The sequence below is a fragment of the Helicoverpa zea genome, chromosome 20 (assembly GCF_022581195.2).
Source record: "Helicoverpa zea isolate HzStark_Cry1AcR chromosome 20, ilHelZeax1.1, whole genome shotgun sequence".
Taxonomy (NCBI): domain Eukaryota; kingdom Metazoa; phylum Arthropoda; class Insecta; order Lepidoptera; family Noctuidae; genus Helicoverpa; species Helicoverpa zea.
The window spans coordinates 5,094,814-5,122,015 of record NC_061471.1 but is presented as its reverse complement, the minus strand read 5'-3'; positions in this window follow the sequence as shown (position 1 = coordinate 5,122,015).

Below are 27,202 nucleotides of genomic sequence, written 5' to 3'. Positions count from 1 at the left end.
CATTTTATTTGGAAAGCACTTTAGGTCAAATTGAAACCATTACGGGAAAACGTGTTAGTTGGGGAGTCTGATCGACTCATGCCGGGACTCTGATGGACCCAGCTCTAAGATATCGACAGATTTATATATTTTATCAAGGTTTTGTCGACGAAGTACGTACGTAATGACGGACAAATACGACGCCAAATGGAGGTACATTTTGGCTTTTTATTAAGGTTCTTATTTAGCTCAGTTTGTCGGTTTTCTTTTTATAAGAAATTGTATCATAAATAAAGTGGAATTACAGGGAAGTTGGGCGGGATGAATAGATGTGCGTTTGTTTGGTTTCGCTGAGTGGTAGGTATATTAGTTATTGATTACGAGTGTAATTTAACAAGCTTGAATTAAAATACTCATGACGCTTATTTGTTATTAACTGTCTGTAAATGTATCTAAAGGTAAATAGGATTTGTTTCATGTATACGTGCATTGGCGTTGTATGAGTCGGCGATTCTGCGCTGTCGAACTTACGCATGCAAACACAATATTTAGTACATTTACAGAAGTCTCACCCTTTGTCGTCAAATAAAACATCTGTAAAATTACATATGTATGTATTTTACTCGATGCAGAGTTGAGGCTAAAAACTCCATAGATTTTGTAGCTACAAAATATATATTGCATTTCATAAACTCCTGTAAAAGGCTTAGTATCTTTCGAATGCGGAAACATTTGCTCGCGTACTTCTGAAAGAAACAACTTGCGGAAATTCAATGTACTCTAACGGCAGGTAAATAAGGCTATATTTACATTAGTTAGTAGTCTGGCCAGAGTTTTTGTGATTATTTGTGAGCTCGTTTTAATTATACATGTATGCATTTGAATAGATAATGGAAATATCGCAAGGAAGGAGGAAGTAATTTAAACGGATTCTAACTAAAGAATAGAATAATAGAATATCATTTATTTGCTTGAAATACTTAAATCTTTTTATTTGTGAAAATGTTTAGAAGCGACAAATCAACAGCGTTGTTAATGTTAATAATAAATATTTCTTTGTGAGAACAAACATTTGGGAAACAATGATCATGAATTGCCACATACCGACTATTATAAAGAGTGGATGATTATTAGTTGATATTTCATTTAAACATCAATCATGATTGTTTTTTGTTCTTTTGTACAATGTGCACATACCGTAGGAATAGTTTATTTCTGTGCACAGAACTATGGAAGAGAACAGTTCCGAATTCAGTGAGGCGTAGCATGTTGTAGCTACAAAGTCGTAGCGGCGTAGCACCGTAGCCGCGTAGTAGGCACACGTACTCAGAAGCGCAGAGCCCTACCTACGTCACAAAAGTACATTAGGAGTAACTCATTTTTATGCAATGTATCCTTATTTCACGAGCGAAGAAACACTTGTTTGCACGTAACAAAAGTATAACTCGAACAAAATTTGCATAATAAAATCGTGGAAAATAAGATTTCGTGCAGACTCGAACAAACTTTTTACGCAATGTTTGAACTTTTGGAAAAACAAATCGGGCGAGAAATGCTTCTTTTATCATATTTTTATCATATTTTATGTTTTACAAATAAGTTGGGACGACTTCCGAATCATTATTGTTCGTTGTCGTGCGTGTGAAGTTTTTCGTTTGTTGAAGTTTGCCAGCGCGACTTTTCTTTTATTAAATATGTTTGTCTGGTTTGAAAAGGTCTCGCTTCCTACACAAAAACACTTGGCCACTTTATCTTTTGTGACAAGTTTATCAAAGCTCATGTTTATTGCTGTGACAAGTTTTGTTCGCTTTCAGATTATTTTTACAAAACGACAGTTAAACCATTCTTTTGTGAGCTACAATACAGACGCAGACAGGCGTCAACCATATGAAACTTTTATTTTTATAGTTCGTTGTAAAAACTACTTTGATATTTGTTCTGTATAAAGAATATACGTTTGTATGTTATATTTTAAATTAATAATTCTCAATTCGTTATCAAATTAAAAGAATACACTATTAGACATTTCGCCAGAAATACTTCTTTAAATGTACTCACATGAAGCTAAAAGATTAAAATATTTCAACCATCCCATATTTACATAATAAACCAAAAATGCGACCACGAATACTAAGAAGCCATTGGAATAGCCATCAACGGCGACTTAACTCGAAAGAATCGCGCATTGCTGCCAACTGCAGAACATAGCTATTTATTCAACTATAAAGTTCACCAAAACACACACTTAGGAGACGACTCGTAGTAAATAACTAGTGATACCAACTTAAAGCTGTAAGAGGCTGCAATAAGTAGGTTTTCTTGCGTGACTTTAGGGTTGACAGACTAAAAATTAAGTTTGGAAACTTTGAACTAAGTAGCAAGAGTATAGTAGATAGATGTATTCAAAAGTTTAAGTCAGTATAGTTTTACTGAAAAGTAATGAGCTAATGTAGTTTACATAAATCACTGCGTAATTAAGGTGTTTAATTGCTTTTGTTTAGTGTTTCATACGGCTCATATAGAGTAGAAATTATATGCTTTTCATTTCAGCTCACCCGTATAAAAAGTAGCTCATGTCCTTTCTTAGGCTCTCGATTATCTATGTACAAAATTTTATTTATATTGATTCTGTATTTTTAGATTTTTCAATTAAATGTAATTATTTATTATTACATATTTACAATTTAATTAGAACATATTCACATGAAGTAAAAATAAACTTATTTATATACAACCAAAAACAATTATAAAGCAATGGCATCAAAAAACTCCTCATCGCTGCCCACCGGGAGTGTACCTAAGAGGCTGGCAGCATTGCCACGTTGGATGGCAATGCTTAATTTTTGACCTTTTGTTTAGTTTTTTTTTATTAATTGTATTTTTAGATAGTTTATAATATTTGCTAAGATTTTAAGATGTGTTTTCACAACCTCATCAAAATCGGGCTGGCCAAACATGAGATAATCGCGTACAAAGATACATACCTACAGACCAAGAATCCCCTTTTTTGATGTCAATTAAAATTATATTAAAAATCGGGACGAAATATTGACTCTCAGGATCAGCCCTAGTAATATCTTAGCTAGTGGCAAAGAGAGGCGGTTGCCAAAACCGCGACACAACCACTGCGTCTGGGGATTAAACATTTACCAACATAGACTATTGTCAAACTGTCGCTGTGTGCGCGCTCATTGACATCCTGAACACGTCATAGTCTATTAGAATGGAGTTTATACTGGATTTTAACATTAAACATGGGTTAATATGTATGTAATAAGGAGTGGTTCTTACTTTTGATTCATCAATATTTTTCATTTTATGTTGTCCTGTTGTAAATAAATAGTGGTTGAGACCAAGATAAGGGGCATTTTGAGTCATTATCAATTTTCACGTACGAGATTGGCAGTTAATATTATTTAATTTTACATAGTTCGTTTGTAATATGTTTTTGTAATTTCGTCGGGAGAAGGCAACGTAGCAATCATTCAGTTTCAGATAGCTATTTTGCTATTGTAATTAAACTAATCAGTTTATATAAAAGTTTCTTTGGGAAAGTTGTTAGTAAATATGAGTAGTATCACGTGTTCAAGTATCGGTCACTAATTTCTTACAATGTAGTCAAGCATGTACATTCTAATGACTTGAAACATAGAAGTTACCCATTTACCTATCTACATATTTTGTAATTGAAAAACAAATATCACTAATATGCACTAAGTTAATTTTGTACAAACTTAAAAGTTACCATGTTCTACGTTTTAATTAAGTGAAATAATCTAATGAAGCATAAATTAGTAATATGATTTAGTAACTAGTTTGTGTACAATTCGAGCAAAATGCGGTGCATTCTACCCAACTTCATCAGCATGTGGTGTGAAATAGTTACAACTTTGTATTTTGTTCTTATAGTTTCAATTTATACTGGTTTAGTAACTAAGCAACTGTGCTAGGATTCTTACTAGTTGCATTAAGAGGGTTATCAAGTGAGAAGAGTGAAATTAACATTTAGGTATAATAATTTTATTTATTTTGAAACCAATAAATATTTATTATAATTTAGTTTATTATAATTTAGTTTATTCTAGTAATAAACATTTAGCAAACCTTTTAATCTTACGAATAGAACTATGTACTGACAAAAAACTGCTATCTTTTTTTTTAGTTCTTGTAAAATTGGTGCTAATTTACTGATGTTCTTAGCATTAAACCGAATTAATCAGAACCATTTAAATACAAAAAATGAAAGCTTTAAAAGAGCATTATCTTACAGTATATGTAGTTACGAATAGGTGGATATTACTTCCACTGTACACAAAAAGTTCTTTCTTAACAAAATATAAGAAGAAAAAACAATAACAAGGATAACTAAAGACAAATAAAAACAAACGAACCCACACATTAGGTAGAAATCTTTTCTCGACTCAACGGTAGTTAACCGTCTTTTGGGAATACACCGTAAAAGCACCGTTAATTGATTGCAAATTAATCTGCAAATTGGGTCTCTATTGAGGACTGTTAGTTAGTTCACGAATTATTTTATGTTAACCTGATTTTGCAACGTTTGCCGACACCCCCACGCAGAGTCTACAAAGTATATTTATGATTAAACTAGGGGTAATTATGAGTTCACAAATATTGGGGCTCTATAGTTCGGCCATTCAGAGAATGCGTTCCTGACACGTCGCGATTGAACTGACGACGTAATAACATTCATTGATTATTGATATAATAATGTTGTTTTAATGCTCCTCAATTGTTAAAACGGTAAACAACCAGCAAAAATATTTTTATCGTAACTGCAACGCCATTGCAAAGTTACGTCGTCAGTTCAATCGCGACGTGTCAGGAACGCATTCTCTGAATGGCCGAACTATAGAAGTTAGTGTGTGTAGTTGGTGGCGCTCAAATTGCGGTGTCGGCGTTTCCTTTGAACGTGTCATGAGGCGGTTAAGACCTAGTGTGGCTGAGGTTGAATGACCTTAATTTTAGACATACTGAAAAAGATATTATACTACACGTTTTAATGCGTTTTCATTCGTATACCGAGATAAAGTATAGTCTATATTTTTTCACTGTTGGTAACCTACATTAAGCTTACCAACCGTGAAAGAATATTTCAAATCGTTTCAGTGGTTCAGGAGCCTTTAAGGCACACACAATAAAAAAAATGATTACTCTTCATTGTATTAGTAAAAAAAATGATTACTCTTCATTGTATTAGTAAAAAAAATGATTACTCTTCATTGTATTAGTAAAAAAAATGATTTCTCTTCATTGTATTAGTAAAAAAAATGATTACTCTTCATTGTATTAGTAAAAAAAATGATTACTCTTCATTGTATTAGTAAAAAAAATGATTACTCTTCATCGTATTAGTAAAAAAAAAATGATTACTCTTCATTTAAAAAAAAATGATTACTCTTCATTGTATAAGTAAAAAAAATGATTACTCTTCATTGTATTAGTAAAAATTAAAAATAATGCTTTTTGATATGTATTCTTTTATTTTCTAAAACTCTTTATCACTTGAAACAGCCACATAATAATTTTACTGTTACCATCTACTTTTCAGAAAAGCAATTTTAGCAATACTTAAGTGTCGTGGAGCGAAATCGAGAAATAATTCCTGGAAACTATTATACTGGGGCGCTTGTAAAGCTATCTGCGTTGCTCGGAACGTATGTGTAATCGTTCAGTCACTATGAAATTGTCAGTTCAGTCTGTATTTGTTGATTACCTATAGATTGAACCTGTATTTGTTATTTGTATTCAGCTTGAGATTGTTGATCAAGCGTATATATGAAGTTTCGTTGATTTTGTTTACGTTGGGGTTAATTGGTTAAAATAAGAAAACACAAGTCGTGTCGTGGTTCGGAGTATGTAATCGTGATTTTTATTTTATTTTTATTTTTTATAAGTATAAACTCTTCACGTGCGTGATTGGTCTATGTTGCAAAACAGTTTATGAAAAAGTATCACTCTTTACTTTAAGTTGATTTTGTTAAATTCTAGCACAACAAAATAATCTGACTGCAGTCGACGTTCGCTGAAAAGTCCCCTACGTGGGGCATTTTCCCGAGCATTGAGAATCGACTATAAATATGTCCGAAGCTGATAACCGAAACAAAACTGAACGAACACAATAAAGTTCCCAGCAATAAAATAGGAAATGTAAAATTAATAAAAAAAGACCAACATGCAATCGATTACGGACAGTATGTTGTGGAGCGACGGTGGATAGTAATAAAGAGTGATCGATGCGTTGGCCGCGGCCCATACTCACCCGCATCAGTCCCGCACTCGCCCCGCACGCGCCCCGCACTCGCCCCGCAGACTCCCCGCTATCGTCGCGCGGTCCACTGCACCACAACTGTCGTAAATTCGAAATGACGTCGACGCCGACACCATGGTTTGCGGACGCTAAACATAAATTTCTTTATCTGATGCTGCTATATCAGCTGCTCATATGTTCCGCGATTATTAGTAGCAACGAGATATGTTGAGTTTCAGCAGCTGCTGAAGGTAAACTATAGGTTGGAGTATGAGAGTTCACATGTCGAAAAAGTATGAACATTTTCAGAAGCAATCGCATGGAGTAGCACCTGTAAAATAAAATAACGATTGCGATACACTCTCAGCTATATCCCAAGCGAAATCGCAAGAGATAGAAATTGATAAAACATTTCAAGCGCAAAAAATATAACTCACAAAAATGAAACTCATAAATCGAAACGAAATATTTCGTGGGTCGGCATTCAGAGCATTGCGCTCAACTACAGAGCGAAATAGTAGAAAGGAAAGGTATAAAAGCTTTACCCTTTCTAAAAACACGTAAATAGGAGCGCGGGGCGTTCGTTTGGTTCGGCTTCGGCGGCGCACACACGCGCGCCACCTACACTGGCCGCGAGCCTTACATACGGGGAATAAACGACGTGAAATGGGAAAAAAGTTAAATATGTATGAGTGCGGGTAAATATATAAATCGGTATATAAAGGCGTTTATATAAAATAGATGGGAGCGCGCCGGTCGCGCTGCGCTTGGCTCAGTCGCGTGCGGACCTCGCAGCCGCCCGCCGCGGACCACATCTCTCGCCTCCCGCTCGCACCTCTCGATGTTTTCGCGCCAGTTTCTTCCGAACACATAAACAATGCAAAACAAACTTTTCATTATGTATAAAGTATATCCATGACTAATTTACGCCAGAGACAGTGTTTTTGTGTTATGACTTAAGTTTTTCCTACTTCACGTGGTCGGCCGGTGGAAGTTTTCCCAACTTGGTAAGTGTTTATAAAAGTTGCCGCAAGTTTTACAGCTAGTATGAATAATAAGGCACTTGTGCTGTACATCTCGAAAGTTTTAAATTATATTTGAAGAATTTATGAGTAGCCTCCTAATTGTTAAAGTAAATATTTCAGTGTTAATTAGAAAATCTGTTTGTTGAAAGTTTGTACAAGTCTTTAAATAGATTTTTACTGAACAATTGTAAAATTCGAATTATGTTCATAAAAGTTATTAGTTTAAATACTGAACATTATAGTTACGATTGATCCAGTTGTGAAAACTAAGTTTATTTAGTCAAGATCTGTTAATTAATTCGGATGATGTTTAATATTACAATAAAGTTGAACTGACGTTTGACACGTGTTTCAAAAATCCAATACAAAAGTTTCTAAAGGTTGGCTTACACCACAAAGCTTCAATTTTTTGGACGTAATATTTTCAACAAAGTTTTTTCATTCTTCATAACTTACTGAGAATTTCACGAAAAACACATCCATCAACGAAATTGAATAACAAGAAATATTTTTCGGCAAAACGATCAGTTGCTACGAATATTAATAGCGGCGCAAGCATGGAAACAATTTGTTTTGTCGGCGCAAACAGCCGACAGTTAAATTAGTACGCCCCCAATGAATGTCGACGCTGAGGCTTAAACACACGCTTATTAAACATAGTAGGCTCCAAAATCCAAAATTGACTATATTAACATCCTCCAGGACCATTAAACGGGGATTAAATAAACTTCATAACGAACGGAGTTAAACCGCTTTCGAAACTTCCCCAGAGTGTTTTCAGAAATGTCCATTTTTGTTTCTTTAATAATAGAACTAAAAGAAAGTCGAGGAAAATGCTCAGATATTAGCTGTAGCTTAGCTGTGTTTTTTAAATTAACGTTTCTGGTACAATTTTGTGAAATTGAGCTCTGTGGAATTCCAGCGCTGTGTCGATGAAACTTGGGTATGGCACTGAGAGAATATTGAATAATACCGAGAATGAATGCAGCACTGATATCCGGCATTAAATCCAGATAAAACTGCATATGATTTTGCTTCGTATTTCCCATGAAGGACTTTTTGGTATTCATTATTCTTTTGTTTTTTTTGTTAATTCAAAAAGGCTTATCAGTTCACTGTTCTGCTTGCCAGTACGTGATAAATCACGTTTCTGTTGCTGCAAAATGGCTTCAAAGAAACATTTTAAACAAAAATAATAGCTCACGATATCATATTATTTTCCTACAAGTAGTACATTTCTTTCCCTTTGTAGTAGAGATTTCTCGAGTGAAGTTATTACCTTTTTCTCGTTATCATAGTGTTGACACTATATTATTTTAGAAAGTTATTAAGTTTTACTGAGATATAAGTTAGAATTAGCCGCTCGTATAGTGTCTAGTGTTGCAAGGATCATAAATAATTACTTTAATGTTCTTACAACAGTTTTAGAAGCACCTGCCCGCGTGTGCTTGCATCACACTTTCAATATTCATTCTAAACTATTAAGGATCAAAACTTGGTAAATAACCATATATACTAGTAATGAAGTTTGGTATAGTTATCAAAGCAGCTTCAAACGAAGAAGAAGCAGAAATAATCACTTGCTATTATAGGCATGGAGGTATTCAATTACTATGTGATGTCCTCCTAGCCGATTATCGGCTACGGCGGCTGTTCTCATGTAAGGAGATCAGCCAACTGGACATATTATAGGGCACAAGCATTTGCGCAGACACATGTGCACTCACTATTCCTTCACTCTCATAGTCCGATGGGACGGCATTCGGCAATCCGACACGACCGGAGAGAGATCAGGCTCAGGACCAGGTTGTGTCGATTACTATGTAATGTAGCTATGACTTGAGATATATCCCGCCTTCTGAAGTACTTTCCGCACTTTATACTATATATGTTATTCAGATAGCTACATTACCAAAAAACATATTAAGTCTTTTTTGTGCGAATGAATTACACAGCCCATCCACACCTCAACATTGCTATAGGAAATTATGAGAAAGTCAGGTACAAATAATAAATGATACCTTTATTTTTTTCGAATGTAATGAATGGTTGTACCGCGATTACTGTACATCAAACTTTTAGAAGATTTACACAAACCCAACATCTTATGGTAAGCGGATTCCGCGCGGACCGGGGCGGTGCCTATGTGAAAGGTTAGAGCGGATTTTAACGCCAACCGCGGTGCTGTCTGTTCCGATTTTCACCTTCTACAATATCAATAACGACTGAACTGTTCAATGAATTTATAACAACCACTGTTATGGTTCGTACGTTATGATAACCATATAAATCAGAGTGTGATATAGATATTCTCGATTTCAAATCACGGAAGAACATTTTGCTATATTACAACTGGCATTTGCCAGCGGTTTCACCCGCGTCCCGTGGAAACTTCTCAACAAACCCGGATTAAAAGTACCCTTCAGCCTTCCTCGATAAATGGGCAATCAAATTTTTCAAATCGGACCAGTAGTTCCTAAGTTTAGCGTTTTCAAGCAAGCAAACAAACAAACAAACTCTTCAGCTTCTTAATATAATAATAAAATAGTTTGAAATATAATTTCCAAATTATTTTTCTGACAAGATTACATACAATATCCATCAATTAAAATTAAGTTACAAAGTTATCTAAGGCTTAGTTTGTGATTAAAATTCCAAGCTAATTTACGTTAATACTACAACATTTACGCCTTAATGGATGACGGTTTACGGCGGGTCGTTTAAAAAAGGAACACTGACTGACGGACGGACGTTCATTATGCCTAGTCTGATATACTGAAATTGAAATAGCGGACTTTTAGTGCCCAAAATAGGTGGAAGAATTTTTGTAGGAAAGAAGAAGGGATTTTAGTGATAGGCTTTATAAAAATAGTCTTTGCCCGTTTTAGTAAAGAAATTAGACATACTAGGAAAGAGACAGGTGGATACTTTTTATCAGCTAAGAAGTTAGGTATATTTTTACTGTTGACATAATTTTAAAACAACGTCGCTTACACTTCTGACAGAAAACTTTTTTTGTAACTTTGTTAACCTTGATATTTAGGTATATAGAGAAAACATCTGATTTCCCCGAAGCTACTGAACAAATATGAAAAAAATATATTATCTATCTTTACTGTCTCCGAATAACATAGGCTATACAGTAGGTATTTTATTACGTTTATTCGGGTACAGGAAGAATTTCCTACTGGACGGGTGAAACCGAGAAAAACAGCTAGTTATCAATTCTTGCTTTTAAAATAATAAATTATTTTTACCCCATACTGCCTGCGTGCTGCGTCGCATTCCCAAAAGATTTCTTATCGACAAAATATTCAATTTCGTTAGAATTTCGATAAAATATTCAATATTCGACATTCAATTTGTCGAATGAATGATATTCAAATTGTCGAAAGCTATTAGTACAATAACATCGTTACAGGAATTATCGAGATAATGGTGTTAAAAGTCATCATTCACGTTATTACGAGACCGAATTGAATTATTCAATTACGTGCGCATTCATTTTCTACGTTTTATAATTGAATTTAACCTGATATTTTAAACGTTTTTCTCAACATTTTTGGCCTTACTACAAAAACTTTAACGCCTGTTTTACACCTGTCTAAAAAAATTGTGGCTCCAAAATGAACCATATGTCAACGTCATAATTTGACATTTTATTAGACAAGGCTTAAACTGACGTTAAAAAGTTTTTGTGGTAAGACGGTTTGTGTTTATATCTTTACAAATAATTCAATCTATACTCAATAACTTTATTGCATACCATAATGTGTACAGGCTGGTGGGTAAAATTAAAAGAAACAATTATGGACCCTGTCGGGCACAGCAAAGTAAGTTTTTAGAGGAGAGGACGAAGAGCGCTTTTTAAACATTTTTTTTACATAATAATATTGAAATAAATGTAGAAAATCTAGTAACAACATTGTATAAACCGAATAAGAATCTTATTTAGAAAACTACAATTTTCTTAGCATCTAGCTCTGTATTTACTAGAAAATGTTTCATACAGATACTATTTATCTACTCGTCTGTTAGTGAAAGTACTTCAGTATCTATATAATAAACTGTTTAATAATGTACTGCCATTAGTAATGTACACGATAGATTCAATGCGTTCGTCTCGATTGCTTACAAATCGTTGTTTACATTCACTTAAATATTTCGCAGAGAGCTCCAACCTTAAACGTGGTGTATCTCTCTTTATCAAACATTAAACAGTGTTAGGAATTGATTGACTTTAATTTGCTTTACATGTTTCATTGATTTTCAGTAAGTAGGCAACACTACCAACACTACCTTCCGTGATCGGTTTCATCTGTTCACTGAGAGACTTTTTATCCGGATGTGGGAAAAAGTAACCTATGAATTATTCAGATGAATAAGGTAGGTTATTACCACGCATCGCAGCCCTTTGCGCGTAAGAAGTAACAAACTACGTGATGACTAAGATTTGAGATGATGTTTTTGAGTGGAATTTAAACTGTAACTTTTAGTAGCATCCGATCCTCTCAAGTTAGCCTTGGTGCACCTTCAGTAAATGACTCCAGGATTTTTTTCAGAATTAATCGATTTTGCTCTCAGAATCTACATCTCAATAAACTTTACCTTTAAGTTAAGTTAGGTAAGCATAATTATGACAAAGTAAATAGCACATTGCTTTCAAAATTCCAGTACCGTGTCGTCAAAATAAATATCAATAAATAAGGGCACGAATCGAATCAGATTGGCTGATCTGATGCGAAATATCCAAACGTATTACTCAGATATCCGATTTAATTCGATCAAATGTAAAGCGACTTTCGTGAAAGGTATATATTTCGAGAATAATTTCTTTGTTTCGCTAAACAAAAAATATTGGCGTCTCATTGATGTTACGTCTGATTAAATTTTAGTCACGTTACGAATTAATTTATTATTACTATTATAAATCAGTTCAAAATTATAAATATACCTGATATTTATTCTACGAAGATTTTTTCTATCTCCTATACTGTTTTGAAAACAATTATAAATAGTTAATTTTGTTAATTAGTCTCAAAGCAGTCATAACAAGTAACCTTAACTTTCGTATATGTCTTAAAGGTCTCAAAGGATAGGCTTTAACTACTAATTACTGTATGTACGATACAATCTAAGTATAGTAGACATTGATGATGATGTCCTCCTAGCCGATTATCGGCTACGGTGGCTGTTCTCATGTAAGGATATTAGCCAACTACGCAGGACATATTATAGTGCACGAGCATTTGCGCAGACACAGGTGCACTCACTATTCCTTAACTCTCATAGCCCGATGGGACGGTAATCCGACACCACCGGAGAGAGATCAGGCGCAGGACCGACATTTACGTGCTCTCCGATGCACGGGTGTATCAATCACCAGCTTCCAGGCTCCGGGCTGCTTTGTGAAAGTCTTCGAAAACCCACAAAGCGATTTCGGCCCGACTCGGGAATCGAACCCGAGACCTCGTGCTCAGCAGCCGCACTTGCGACAGCTAGACCAACGAGGCAGTAGACATTAGAGGTATACCGTATACCTACGTACATAGTTAATATTACATAGTTGCAGCTCGTTTCCGTAATACCTCGTCATCGTAGATCCATGTCGGTAGGTACTTGCTAGGATATCGAGATATTCATATTTGTCCGAGGAGCTCCGAAGATTTACATAGTCATTTGTATATTTTATCCTTATATTGGAAAAGGTTTTGTCAGCTACTTGTTTAAAAATAGGACTGGAAAATTGCAATGTTTGTGAAAAGGGTACTCTATTTTAAAAATGGTCTTACTGTACTTCATTTCAAATATTCAAGGTGAAAATGCAGTTTTTAAAGACTTCCTTGAAAACTTGACACATGCTCGTAAAGTGCCATTTACTGCACTAGTTAATACCTAATAGTTATTATTAATTCGCCTATTCTTTGACTGGCATAAAAAGCCCGGGAAAGAAACAAAACCCAACCATACTTTACATTTCAGTAGCTATTTGCGAAAATAGCTACTGAAATGTAAAATTTGTCTTCAAATTTTTTATAAAGTGCAAGCCGTTTGTATACTTTAGGTAGTACCCAAGTGTATTGAAACGCCCACAAGTGCGGATTTATCATTACAAAATGACAAACTTTCCGCACTTGGCCCAAAATGTGGGTAATTCTTTTCATTCTTAAAAGTTGACTAAATAATAATAGCCCTTATTGTAAGTAAGAAGGAAACAATTTGGTATTTGAAAGAACTGTTTTAATATTTGTCACAAATTCCAAACTGTACCTAACACTCCCTTTTTATATTTATCACACGAAATAATAAGATTTTTCGCTTTTCAGATTCCCTGAAAATGATGCCTATATTGATACTGGCAATATTTGGTGAGTACTCGCACATATAATAATGTTTTTAGTCAACAGCCATTCATTAAGTATTTAATAAGGAAAAACTGCAATAATTTACGGACAATTAAGGGAGAGCTGTTTATGGAAACCGCTTATTTTCCGGAACGTTGGAGTTTGTTAAAGATAAATTATCCTGCTGAAGAAATTAAATATTTCGCTAGGGTACGTCTACTAACGTTTTTACTAAAGCATGTCTTTGTTTTGGTTACTTTTGAATAGCATGTATGATTGCATATACAACATCAAGGTGGTGGATGCCGCAAATCAAAACACTTAATTTCATTCTGAAAGCTATATCAATAATTCTAGTTGTTCTCAGTGTCGGTTTTATTTGAGCATTTAGTATTTTTTTTCGATGGAAAATAAAAAAAGTTAATATATAATTAACTAACTGCTTGGAGACTTTTAACATTCCTCTTTGAACTGATCGCATCTAGTTTTGCTTCACCTAGCTTATTTACCAATTCTCTCAGTCTACAAGCCTAGCTTCACCTAGCTACACCAGCTACACCAGCTTCACCTAGCTACAAGATGTTATCGCCTACGGTTTTACTCTTATCTACCGAATTTTAGCAAAACAAATATTAAGATTTATGAATGTTGTTTGCAGCCTAAAGGCTGTATATCTTAGAATTTAATAGCCTATAAAATATCGTTAAGTATAATGTTATGAGGTAAACACGGTGAAAAACGATTCTGATGTTTTATTAGTCGGGTGTGTAGTTGTTGATATGGCATTGTTTACGGATTAACTGGAAGGAAAAATAGGTACATTTTATTAAGTACTTATCTTTGTTTCTTTTCAAAAGATTTAGGTGTTTAAAAGGGTTACTAATGAAAGTTTAAGTTTGAGCTGCTTACAGAAAACACTACATAATAAGGACATGTAGGTTCCTTTTCTCAATTTTTGATATAAGGTACATATAAAAAAAAAGATTTCTAAGCTTACTACATACTTATTAACCAAGAAGTAATACCATCTAGATTAGAGGTAAACTTAATTATTTTATTGATTCCTATATTCATAAACAAAGCTGCCAATTTCCAATCAGTGGTCCTTCCGTATTTTTCCACCTCATTATTTCAAAAGTTACATTGTCATAGCGGAAAAGTTAATTATTTAATAAAGGGAAAATCACGGTCCTTAGTCAGTTTGTAGAGGACAATGTTGATTGAGTCCCTTCCCCAACGATTGTTTGCTAAATACCTGCTTAACTTTCCAAGTCTTTTTTATTGGGTAAAATAAGTATTAATAGCATCTATATTTTGGGACAATAAATCCTCTTTACTGTTCCTACGTTGATTTGAGAGTAGATGCTGGGGTTTACTTATACAGGAATGAATTTTATCCAGTGCGCAAACTTTGTCAACTTATAGTTAAATAAGTTTTATAGATACGTATATTTTTATTTTGACGTGTTTTAGTACAAAAATGAAAAGTTATTGATATCGAAAGATGTTTATTTTGTAACCGATTGTACGGTCACAGTCGTCATAGTATGCGCGGCGGCAATGCGAAACCGGTTTACTGACGCGAGCGCTGCTCCAAGCGCGTAAGAATAGTTGGTATCCATATTTTGCTGATTTTAGGGCGGACAAAATGAAAAAAAAAATTTTACTTATGATGCAGATATGTTCTGTTAATGATTCTGGACTACCAGTTTTTTTTTGTGCACTGAAACTGAACTCAAAATTCAATCTCTGATTCAAATTAACGGATAGTTGGGATATATAAATCCGCCGTTTTTTTTGTCATTGCATTCAACAAAACTTGGATGGATTGGAAAGGACTTACAGGCTTTAAATATGTATTTTGTAAAAAAAATCAATGAAATTAAACTAAATATAACAACAAAAGAAATGTCACACACATTCAATTTTACTAACAGCAGGTTTCCAAAATTCCAAGGCACTGTTACTCCAAAATAATTTACAAACCTCGTGTCTGTCTGTTGACTCAACACAAATTGGTGTTCGATATAACTGCAACACACTGTAGTACATACACATATGAGGGTATATTTTAGAGATGCCCGACACATTTTCACCAACCGATGCAAGAGCACGATCGTGATTACCTTGCGTTAGTTTTCGTGATAAAATAGCTAAATATAGAACGAACAAAATATATGAAATAGATGGCTCTGAATGTGCTGAAATATGGGTAAGAGAAATAAGAAAATTTTAACTGCCCATGACAGTTTTGAGATGCAGCCTGGTGACAAACGATTAGATGGACAGCGATATCGTCTTACCTTTTGGTTTCGCATCCCTAAAAATACCAAGAGTACCTATTTTAAGCAGGTTCTACACCTTATGGTGCTACGCCGTAGCGTCGTAGGCATAGCTACGGCGAAGATAATATTATGAAAAGTTTAGGCAACGTAATGGTTGTGAATAGAATAGACCCTAGTTTGCCCTACACCAGGGAACTATATAAGCAGCCTAGCAGCCTGGCTTTTGTTCTCAATTTCAATACGTGTACCTAAAAACCTTTCACCAAACTACTTCTTAACCTTCCAACCGAGACTAAAGCCAAATAAGCTTAGTAAAAAACCTTAAGTCCCCGTAGAGGTTCTTTAGTTAGTTTAACGAGACTCCGAGTAAACACCAACACCAAAGGTTCACGCTTTGTACGATTCAATCAAAGCCTTACGAAGCCAGTCTGGCATTTTTTTTAAATCCCTAGAACACGCGAGCGACCAGCTCCCGTGCTAATGGAATTAGTAGAAAAAAGTAAAAAATCCAGTTTTACTCCCCAGGTGAAAATTGCGTTTGAATGACGAAATTTAAATTAGAAAACGTTCGTGTTACATTTAAAGTGGGCCGGAATTAATTTTGTGCTGTTTTGGTATAATTTTATGTGTGTATCCCAAAGTTAATAAAAAGGTAGCCCCGAATTTACGGGGAATATGTCTCTTTATGTTTCAGCCAATACTTTTCGTTTAATTATTCTAGAATTAAATTATTTTATTCTACTTACGACGACAATGCAACAAATCGACTAGTTACTTTGTAGCGCGTATATTTATTTAGAGATTTTTCTGCAGCAATATTGTCATGGATCAGAATTAATACGTTGTCACATATTACGAGCCAGGCACGATTGGAAGCGGTACCTATGAGGCATGCTGGTATACGGTTAGAATATATAACATCCTGCCTCTTGACACAGTTACTCACTTCCTCGCCCTTGGGGAGCGCCGGACCCTTTCTCGATACCAAAACCACTCACCCGAAGTGTGTGCATCCAATACAAAAATATCTCCATATTTCTCGTCATTCCGACATACCAATGTAATGGTAGTTGTGTCTCGTTTAATGCAATTAAAGGATTAATTGAAACACAGGGCCCTTCTACCGGCAGTCGAGTGCCGAGCAGCGATCGCTGGCGACAAATTGCCTCTCTAAAGAGCGCCGTTTCATATTTCTGAACAAGGAAACAATTTAGCTGCGAGAACGTTTTCGTGTCGATTTTTTTATATTCCTCTCGAGGATGAGCGGAATATTAATGAAAATTGACAAGCGCAAAACAGTGCCGCTCTGACCTCAGATTTTCATGGAAACAACTTTCGTTAAAGTATTGGTTTATAAAATGAGGTTGCTAGTATTTTATGAAAAGGAGTATGATATTTTTGTATGAAATACTCGGTGCATTTTTGCAGAACTTCGTTTGAATTATTAATTATTCATTAGGTACGAACATTGTCTGGTTAGGAAAAACTTTGTGTGTTTATGCGGAAATCCGTTTCAGATTCGTGAATATTAAACTTGTAAGTTTTGGTAAACATATCAAAAGTGCTTTTATATATTTTTTCAATCGTAAAAAAATAAGACTTTATTGAATCTTAATTATAGTGGTAAACAAAACGTGAAATGTGTCATAAAAACATAGCAAACACATTTTTTATTACGTACTTTGCAAACGGGAAAGCAAAGGAACGGACAAAAGCGCGAATGTGTGACACAGACTAAAAAGAATAAAACAAGAAAGGACAGAGGTAGCACGGTGCATTTCGTAATTACTGTCCAGTTAGCGACACATTTTTTATTCTATACCTAGCTTTCTTTTTTAAAGTTCCAGACCATATGCTGTAGGTATGTAGTGTGTAATAAAATGCTGACTACTGGTACTTAACTCCACCTGCTACGATATTTCTTTTGTTTCTCTTGAAAATGTACGTACCTAATGTTTTTTGTCTACCTAATGTAAAATCCTAACCTTGCGAAAGTAAGTCTGTCTGTCAGTCTACCGCGCTATCGCTATGCTATATATAGCGACTAGAGCTTGAGAAAGGATACATATGTCTATCTGGTTGCGGGAAGTTGTTCACCCGGAACCGCGTGGAAATGAAGAATATACAAATTACAGTGTATACTTTATATATCAAACAATATTTAAGGTTCTTCTAACCTAGAGACTGATATGTCTAGCTGGGGAGTTTGTTGCGCCACTTATTTTTCCCAGCAAAAACACATAGGAAGTGGTGAAGGGTGGGCGTTTTGGGTGGTCTGTTGTAAATTCCTGACGTTCAAAAAGTGCTGTCTTGCAGCCAAGTTTGAATAAATGATTTTTCTCTATTTCTGTTACGTTATTACTTTATTAGCTTTCAATATAGGCTAACTGAAAACAATAAAGTTGCCGAGACCCTTTATTACCCAATATTATTGTTGTGTCCTTAGGCGACTCTTATTGGCCGCCGTGGGGATTTGGCCTTATTTTAACCCTTTAAATAACAGACCTACTTCGACTGAACATTCTTACTTTGGTTTTGTTAGGGGTTAATAATCTGTGTTTCTATTTGATGTGTTGTATTGTTGGTGGTTCGTTTTTGATTCACTTTTGAAGTTAAAGATTAAATGAAGGTATGCATTTTTGGTTATTTAGTAAGTGTGATATGAGTACCTAAGTGCTATCCAGTGAGAAAACCAGATAAGACAACTTATTTTTGGTGGCCTATATAATACATATATTTATATTTTGTTATTTTTTTAAATCATCAAATGACCGTGTTCTGTCGTAGGTCTTTTATGTACCAGGGCCGCTTGAACTCTTTCGAACAATCCCGCAGCCCCGGCAGTCCTTGGCCGTGCTGGGCCCCGCTGGACCTACCTATATTTTATGCTCAAAAAAAGTGATTATGTTTTTTTTATAATATAAAGCAATATGTATATCAATAATACCTATTCTGTATTCTCTAAAACTTATACGGAAACGTTTCTCTTACAATGTTGGTATAATGTTTCAGTTCTCAGTAAAATATTTCAATGTCGATTGTCAAGTTTTGTCACGTCCCTACTAGTATTATCAGTTACAGGCATAAATGTCTTGATAACTGTATTTATAGCCGTATAGTCTGTTTTTGCTGGTTCCTGTAGAATAAGATATCTGCCATCGATTTTAAGGCAAACTCTGGCTGGTATTTGGGACGAAATCTCTTCCAACACGAATTACAAAATTAGTACGGGTATGCTCTGTCACGAGAACTTTAGCTTTCTTTCGTATTGATTCTTCTTCCTCCATTAAATTGAAAGTATAAAAGTTCATAGTTTTGCCTATACGGTATATTCCTACTATTTCCCACCCTCTTTATATTTTTGGTTTATCAGTATTGTTACGAGGAGGTTAACAGCAAAGAGGTTAAGCATCTTAAAGAACATGGAATAAAGTAGCGGGAAACATATTTACAATCCGTAAACATCAAAACTTTTTATCATTTCCGAGTAGAACAGTGCGGATGAACTTTTGTTTTCAAACTTTTTGCTGGTAAAAGAACGAAACGTAATGTAAAAGAATGAATCATTTTGTTAACATTTGAAAGCATAAAAGTTACATGCTACATAACGTATTTTAACATGATTAACATCAACTAAAGTGATAATTTAAGACAGGCTACAGACTATAATTTTAGAATTACCTAATACGATTTTGATGGAACTTGGCCAAAATAACCAAAGTAAATACATAAGTTAGTATGTGAAAAAACTATCTGCTATAATGTGAAAGTAACAAAAAATAATACTTTTCTCTATTTTTTACTTTTCTTAGGTAAAGCTCTACTACAATAATAACTTACGTATCAACTTACAGAACAATCTATCTTGGCTTCGCTCGCGATGACAAATTAGCTTCGGTCCCAGCTCCGTCACATTCCACAAAAATTGCGGCCATTACTTGTCCATTTATTGTGGCCGAGACTGGCTTCGGGAGATATAACGACTTTATGACTAAGCGTACACTTATGGCTTAATGCCCATTTTCACCAACAATCTCATAATCTAAGTGCCACTTAGAATAAGGGCTCTCCCAATTTTGACATAAATAACTATGGATAAGGGATACCTAAACTTTGGTGAAAACGAAATTCTTATTAAGTGTTCCGTAAATGCTCTTAGGGGATCCCTTAATTTAGGTATTTGTTGGTGAAAATGGGCATAAGTGTTTAGTAAGTATATAGTTACTTAACCATAGTTTTAGTAATAGATCGTGGCTAGTTTTTTGGACAACTGATCACACATATGACGTTAAGTTAAAGTTTTAAATGTTTCGAAGGGAAATACATCGTATAGTCTCGCAAGATAGATTACAATTTTGAGAAGATCATCATCACTTCATAATTTTATTTGGGCTCGGCGCAGCATGTTCTTTTTTTTCATACTCTTCTATCTGCCGTTATCTCCCACGTAAGTTTCATTCTTTCTAGCCAAATTGACTTTCACGCAGCCCACCCATAGGTTTTTTCCCTGTTGTCGTCCCCTACCTCTCTAAATACATTCAATTTCGATGATATTAAATGCTACAATAAGTACAAGCGGCTACAGGTGTTATGTGAAAAAAAAATACAAAAGTTCAATCTGTGTTAGGCTCGGGGCCTGAAAATACAACAATAGCGGCCAGGCCTTAAAGAGGTTGTTGTATCCTGCATACTAATCTTTTTCGTCGACTGTACTTAATAGGCGGCTTATGTTACGAGGTACAGTTTGTCAAGAATCTTGGCAGCTTTTCGGATGAGCGCTGTAAGTGCTAATTAAATATAATTGGGTTCTTAATTGTGTCGCCTTTGTGAACGATCTTGTCATTGAAACGGTTAATGATAGGCTTTGATGTCTTGTATACTTGAATTTTGTTTCTGTCGTTTTGATTTATTCAAGGTTACCTTTTGCTCCTTTAATAAAGTAAAAACGCCGTTACTGTGAATGCATCAATTTGATTTGACTTATTTTCAATAATCTATACTAATATTATAAAGAGGAAAAGTTTGTTTGTTTGGTTGTAATGAATAGGCTCAAAAACTACTGGACCGTTTTTAAAAATTCTTTCACCATTCGAAAGCTACATTATCCACGAGTAATATAGGCTATATTTTATCCCGGTACGGGCAGTAGTTGCCACGGGACGCGGGTGAAACCGCGGGAAAACGGCTAGTGTCTATATAATTTAGCATTTTTACATACCAACTGTACCTTTTGTATGTTATGTGAATGATGTTCTTTGCTTCCCAATGTCTATTTATATCTCTGTATAAAATCCATAAAACCAGCAGATTCTAAAACAATACCTAACGTTCCACTCTTGACTTCTTTACAACATATGTTGGCATATTTACGGTGAAATTTTTGATCTTCGTTCCGTATACGAAACAAAATTATTTAGACAATGTGACATGTTAAGAGACTGTATAAATACGTTTTTGTAATAAAGCTGTGGATTTTTATTTTCAGTAAGTATCTTTAAAGACGTTAAAGTATGTATCAACAAAAGATAAAAGGGCTCGTCTCAATAGTATGATTACCATTACAAGAGTATTGTTTATAATTAGACATCGGATTATATGCATTTGCATGTTTGCATATGCAAATGCATATTATGCTATTATTTTAGCGTTATTGCATATTTTGGTACTTTTTCATTGATAGTGCTTATTTCAGTCAGTTTGACAGTTCAGAAGCCATTGCAATTAATTCAAGCCAGCAGGCATTTGAGGATTCTTCAATTAAACAAAATATTGCTCTTATTGCAACACACTTCAGCAATATACCCGATGCCAATGAGAGACTAGAAACTAAAAACCTTCCTCTGTGCCTTGGAAATATTAGACAAAATGATTGAACAGAGTAACGCCCTTCCGAATTCACTTTCAGAAAATGTTCGTGGCTAATTAAATGCTGTTTTGTATAAAAACCCGAGTCTCGAAGCAATAAAAAAAGTTAACGCATTTATCAATGGCAGCGGACAAACTCTATACCTGAAGAGGTCTCGGCAGAAATGGCGCCAAATTTCAAGTTCTGTCATTTTCAGCCTATAAATTAATTTTAAGTGACAAACGTCTCAAAGCGGCAGAAAACCTTGAAAAATATGTAATTGTATATTGTCACAAGAATTACAACTAATAGTACCTCTATGTATATTTAAATATATGTTGTGAAAATAAAAGTTAATTCTATTAGTGGTTTTTTAAAAGTGCATATTTTGTGCATATTTCTCTCTTTTTTAGTGCATATTTGCATGCATATTTTGGCATTTTGATAGTGCATATAATCCGATGTCTATTTATAATAATCTGTTTAGTCGTTCAATATGAATTTTCAAGTGATACTCGTTAAGGCGAGAAAGAAGGTTCGTTGTAAACTGATGGAGCTATTGTAATAATGTCGGATATTTTCTCAAGCATTTTGTTATGAATATAAACGAAATCGTTCATCATCTGCGAGATAAGGAAAAGAGATTTTATAAAGCCTTTGTGTATGTAAAAGATGGATTAATTAATTTACATATTAGTTATACTATTTACATATTTTTCTTTAACAATGTAATCTAACGTTAATTTACTTGGTTATTATATGTTAACACAAAAATCCGAGTTATAACCAACAGTAATTTTTATTAACATGACAAATAATATTAAATAGCTCATCACAGCACATCAATTATTCACCACACGCATTGGCAGTGGACACGAACTCGTGAATTCACAATGGTAACCTTGTCCAGTTCACCTGACATCCCTGTCAGGTTGCACTCATCCATCCATTTAAGTTGATGGCCAGCCGAGCCTCCCTAATGGAAAGATAATAACTGTTTAGTGACAACCCTGCTGTATTTTGTTCATTTAATACTGCGAGTTGGTAAATTGTATCGCGGTAAAATAAACGATACATCAGGAGTAACTTTTTAGCACAGAACACTGTTTTGCTCTTTAGTAGTGTTTCTTAAGCGAATTTGTTTGTTTGGTATATTATTTCAAATGGCGTTTCACGTTATTAAGATAGAGATATAACATTTACTTTAGAAATAATAAAAGTAAAGAATTGTTATTTAATTGTGACGCATCCGAAAACTTATGACACAAAAGGGCACTTTAAAGCAGATTCAAATAAATGACAACTAAAGTATCGTGATTAATGTCATCTAATGTACACTGAGACCACAAAGATAATAGAATAATACCAACACAAAAGCCTTTTAATGACATCAACTTAAGCCTTTAAAATTACCCTGATAAATTGAACTTAACAAAATTTAGTGAAATATGAAATTCACTTGGTGGCCGGAATATGTATGGCGCTGCGAAAATCCAATTTAGGTGTGCAATAAAAGAACGGGCTGGAAGGGAAATTTGCGTCATTTATACAGGTGCAGCTACACCACATCATTTCCCGGTGAAACAATTTGATCTCCCCGCAACCTACTGCCAGGTGCGCTTACTAGCGGGACATATTAATTTGACTCTTTGACGCCGATCCCTAACGGTATTGGTTTTGGATTGATTTTTAAAATAAAATAGTTTTTAAATTAAATTTTAACGAAACAAAATGTAAGAAATACGATATGAATTCTTCATAACCTATGTTTATTTTAACTAGTGCCTAAGGTTCTATAGTCTGAGGAAATATGTATGACTATGAATAAATAAGGTTCTGGGAAGCGGTCGTCAGGTTTTGAAGCGTTATTTTTTCATATCTAAATGAGCGGGCGGAATAAAAAAATATAATTTATTATTCGTCCTCCCAGAGAGAGTTGTAAGTACATTACCTGCCGGAAACCAACCTTTATTCATTTGAAATTGTTACATAGCGGGACTGCGCTGTACCTACCTACATATTATTTATTAATTGAATTGGATGAATATAAAATTGTGTCAACCTTAGAGCCGCGGATAGGCCGTTATACGTATAGTATAAGTATTTCAGCTACGTAACTGTATACTGATTTCAGTTGACTAGGTCGACCTTTTGAACTATCGACAATAATCGATTGGAAAATTCGATGGAATTCCATTGACTCAGAATCAGATATGTGAATAATTTCTTCGAAATGTTTCATTTAAAATCGCTGTTTGGCGCTGCATATTTTGGTAAAATATTTTACACAGAAATACCGAGCGCGATATCTGTGAGCGGTATGCTGCACCCAACGGAATGTATTTAGTTCTGTTGTAAGTACCCGTCCCAATATACTTAGTACTGTAGTAAGTACAGTTTCCGGGCCTATACAATAGAGCAGTCTACGTTTACATGTATATTGAGAACAGGCTGGGGAACAAATAATCGGATGTCTTTTTTTCTAGTTGGCGTGATGTAAACAGATGACCGCGGGTTCAAAGCTCTCGTTTCCGTGCGGGACGCGGGGTTGGAAACAAAAGATGCTCGTTTCCTCGGCGGTACCGCGGCGGGGCGAGGGGGGCGCAGCCCTACAATGGAGGCATTGTTTGTGCCCGGTGACAGGAAAAACTCCGACCTCCGTGTTTCTGTGCATTTTTTATTTCTTTCTTTCTTTCGTCGCTTTTTCTCGGTAAGCTCCTTTGACTATGCCGGGAGGAAATCAAAGTTGTTTTGAAAGCACTATCTCGTGGGATTTCGTTGGTTGCGAATTGATATCAAAATTTAATTTCCTGACGTCCGTCATCAAGCTAAATTTTATTTAATATCAGCCATAAAAGAAAATTATTTTGTCTTAAAAGCTTAAGAGCTTTGCTTTGCTTTCATATTTTACTCAGAATTGATTACAGAAAATTGTATCGGCACGAACTAATGTAGCCAGTTTGTTCTAAATTAAATTCCTTAACGAGTTTGAAAAGAATCGAGTTTCTTAGAAAATTCCCAGTTTAACTGTTAGCAACTGTATGGGTGCTACACAAACCGACGCAATTCTCCTAACGCGTAAACCGCTCACTCGCAACTGGTACTTGAATCGTAAAAAAATATGTTCAAGTGAGTGCTCTAGAAACTAGTTATTGACCACAGTACAACTTCAATGTTTTATAAAAGTACTCTGCAACTCCCTCCGGCTATGAAATACATTGGCTGTCCGGTGGACGGCGGCCGGTTGCGGTGTATCCGCCGGATGGGCCCTCCCCCCGTCTGACCTTTTCCGGTCCTGGTGGCCTCTCACGATTCCTTATTTACCCGTTTTTCCTTATCAACCCGTACCATTCGCAACACATTACCGAGGATCTTGTTGGTAAAATTGAGGTTATTCCATCCTTACTTATACATAGGATGTGTGCCGGATCAGGATTTGTTTGAGAACTCCATTCCATCTTAGCAATTTCGGATTTCACGTGTCATTAGGGACTTTCATAAAAGTGCGATTCGTGAGGGTTCCGCCAGACGTCCGCTGCCATTCTTCGAGTCGGGTTGAATATAAAATTGGTAATGTTACGTAATCGTTTCATAGTCGAGTGAGTTGCTCTCGCCTGGCTTGATGTATGTTAGGTTTTCCTGTAATATATAACTGGGGCGCCCAAACCCGAGAGATCATTTGACCGTAAAATAAAACGATAAATCGGACGTGTGAGCGACCTCAAAACATATAGATATCAGATTGTGTGGAATTGTTTCCAACTAAAACACAAACTTCGCATTTTACAAGTCGATCTTGGAGACTTAGCAGTTCTTAAGTTTTGATGGAAATTGACTTCCTTGAACCTGACATACAGATAGCCTTGCTAATGTTGGAAAGATACAGTAAAGAAAAATGATGATGATGACCTCCTAGCCGATTATCGGCTACGGCGGCTGTTCTCATGTAAGGAGATTAGCCAACTGCGCAGGACATATTATAGTGCACAAGCATTTGCGCAGACACAGGTGCACTCCCTATTCCTTCACTCTCATAGCCCGATGGGACGGCAATCCGACACGACCGGAGAAGAGATCAGGCGCAGGACCGACATTTACGTGCTCTCCGATGCACGGGTGTATCAATCACCAACTTCCAGGCTCCGGGCTGCTTTGTGAAAGTCTTCTAAAACCCACAAAGCGATTTCGGCCCGACTCAGGAATCGAACCCGAGACCTCGTGCTCAGCAGCCACATATGCGACAACTAGACCAACGAGAACCAAGAAAAATAAAATGTGCTGATGAAAGCAAATTCGTTTTTTTGCCTCAAATGATTGAGTAAACCGTTTTCGTTTCTACCGATTAAGCGTTAAGTAGCCAGTACACTTTGTGGGAGCCATTTCAATTTACAGATGGAAAATAAAAAGTTGAAAACCTCGGGTTTTCCTTTCAATGAAGCGATAATCAGGGCCGCCTTTTTCAATATACAGAGAGTTATCAAAATATCGTACAAGCGTGAGTTTGACAAGGGTTCTGCCGTCAGTCTGCAAATAAAACTATTCTTGGCTTTTAAAAATAAAACCTGCTTTTAGCCTCCGAATGAAGTATATGAGCAAAGATCGAAAAAAAACCTAAAGAAAGTAATAACGTTATTTACAGTCGCAATTTGTAGACGATGTTCACAAACGGTCACTAATTTGAATCCCAAATATTTTGGTTCTTGAAGTTAACTAAAACTTATTACGTAACAATTTTGTGGCCTAACTAAGGAAGTCCAAAAAATTAAATCAACTTGTTCGGCAAATAAGGCGCCAATTCAGGGACAAATAAAATTATACACTCTCGCTAGAAAACATTTCTGGCGATGAAATTGGAATAACATTTGCGAGGTTCAGCACTTTGATAGCAAAAAGTATAGTGTGGGATTATTGTAGTACGGAATGGTAAGAGAAACAATTTCAATATTCCGTGAGTGTGCAAATGTGCAGCAGCTTGACATCTGAGCGACAAAAATGCGGCTCTCGAGAGCGCGGTGCAGGGCACGCCCGCCGCCCGACCCGCCCATTGTTTCACAATTCACCTACTGCAGAAAGCTCACAAGTGCCCTTTTTCCATCATAATGGCGTCGACAAACTTCAATGAGTATTTGCTACAAATGACTTCTGCCGTCAAAGCAAGCGCAAAATGCAAGCAAGCAATGCAAAGCGAAACGCTACTTAATAAAGTTAATAAATAATAAAAGAACAAAGCAAGATTCCTGCTACATTAAAAAATGGTTCCTCCTTTGTAATTGCTTTCAGTGGATTACATCTGAAAGTGATTGTGACTTACGTTGGATTATCTATAATTGTATTAGGTACAATATTTTTTTGTTGTGTTTGAGAGATTCAGACTAGATTGGATGGGAATAACGTAATTTAAAATTCTGTTAACAGTATTTTAATTCAAATCGCTCTTGTGAAATAAAACTGCG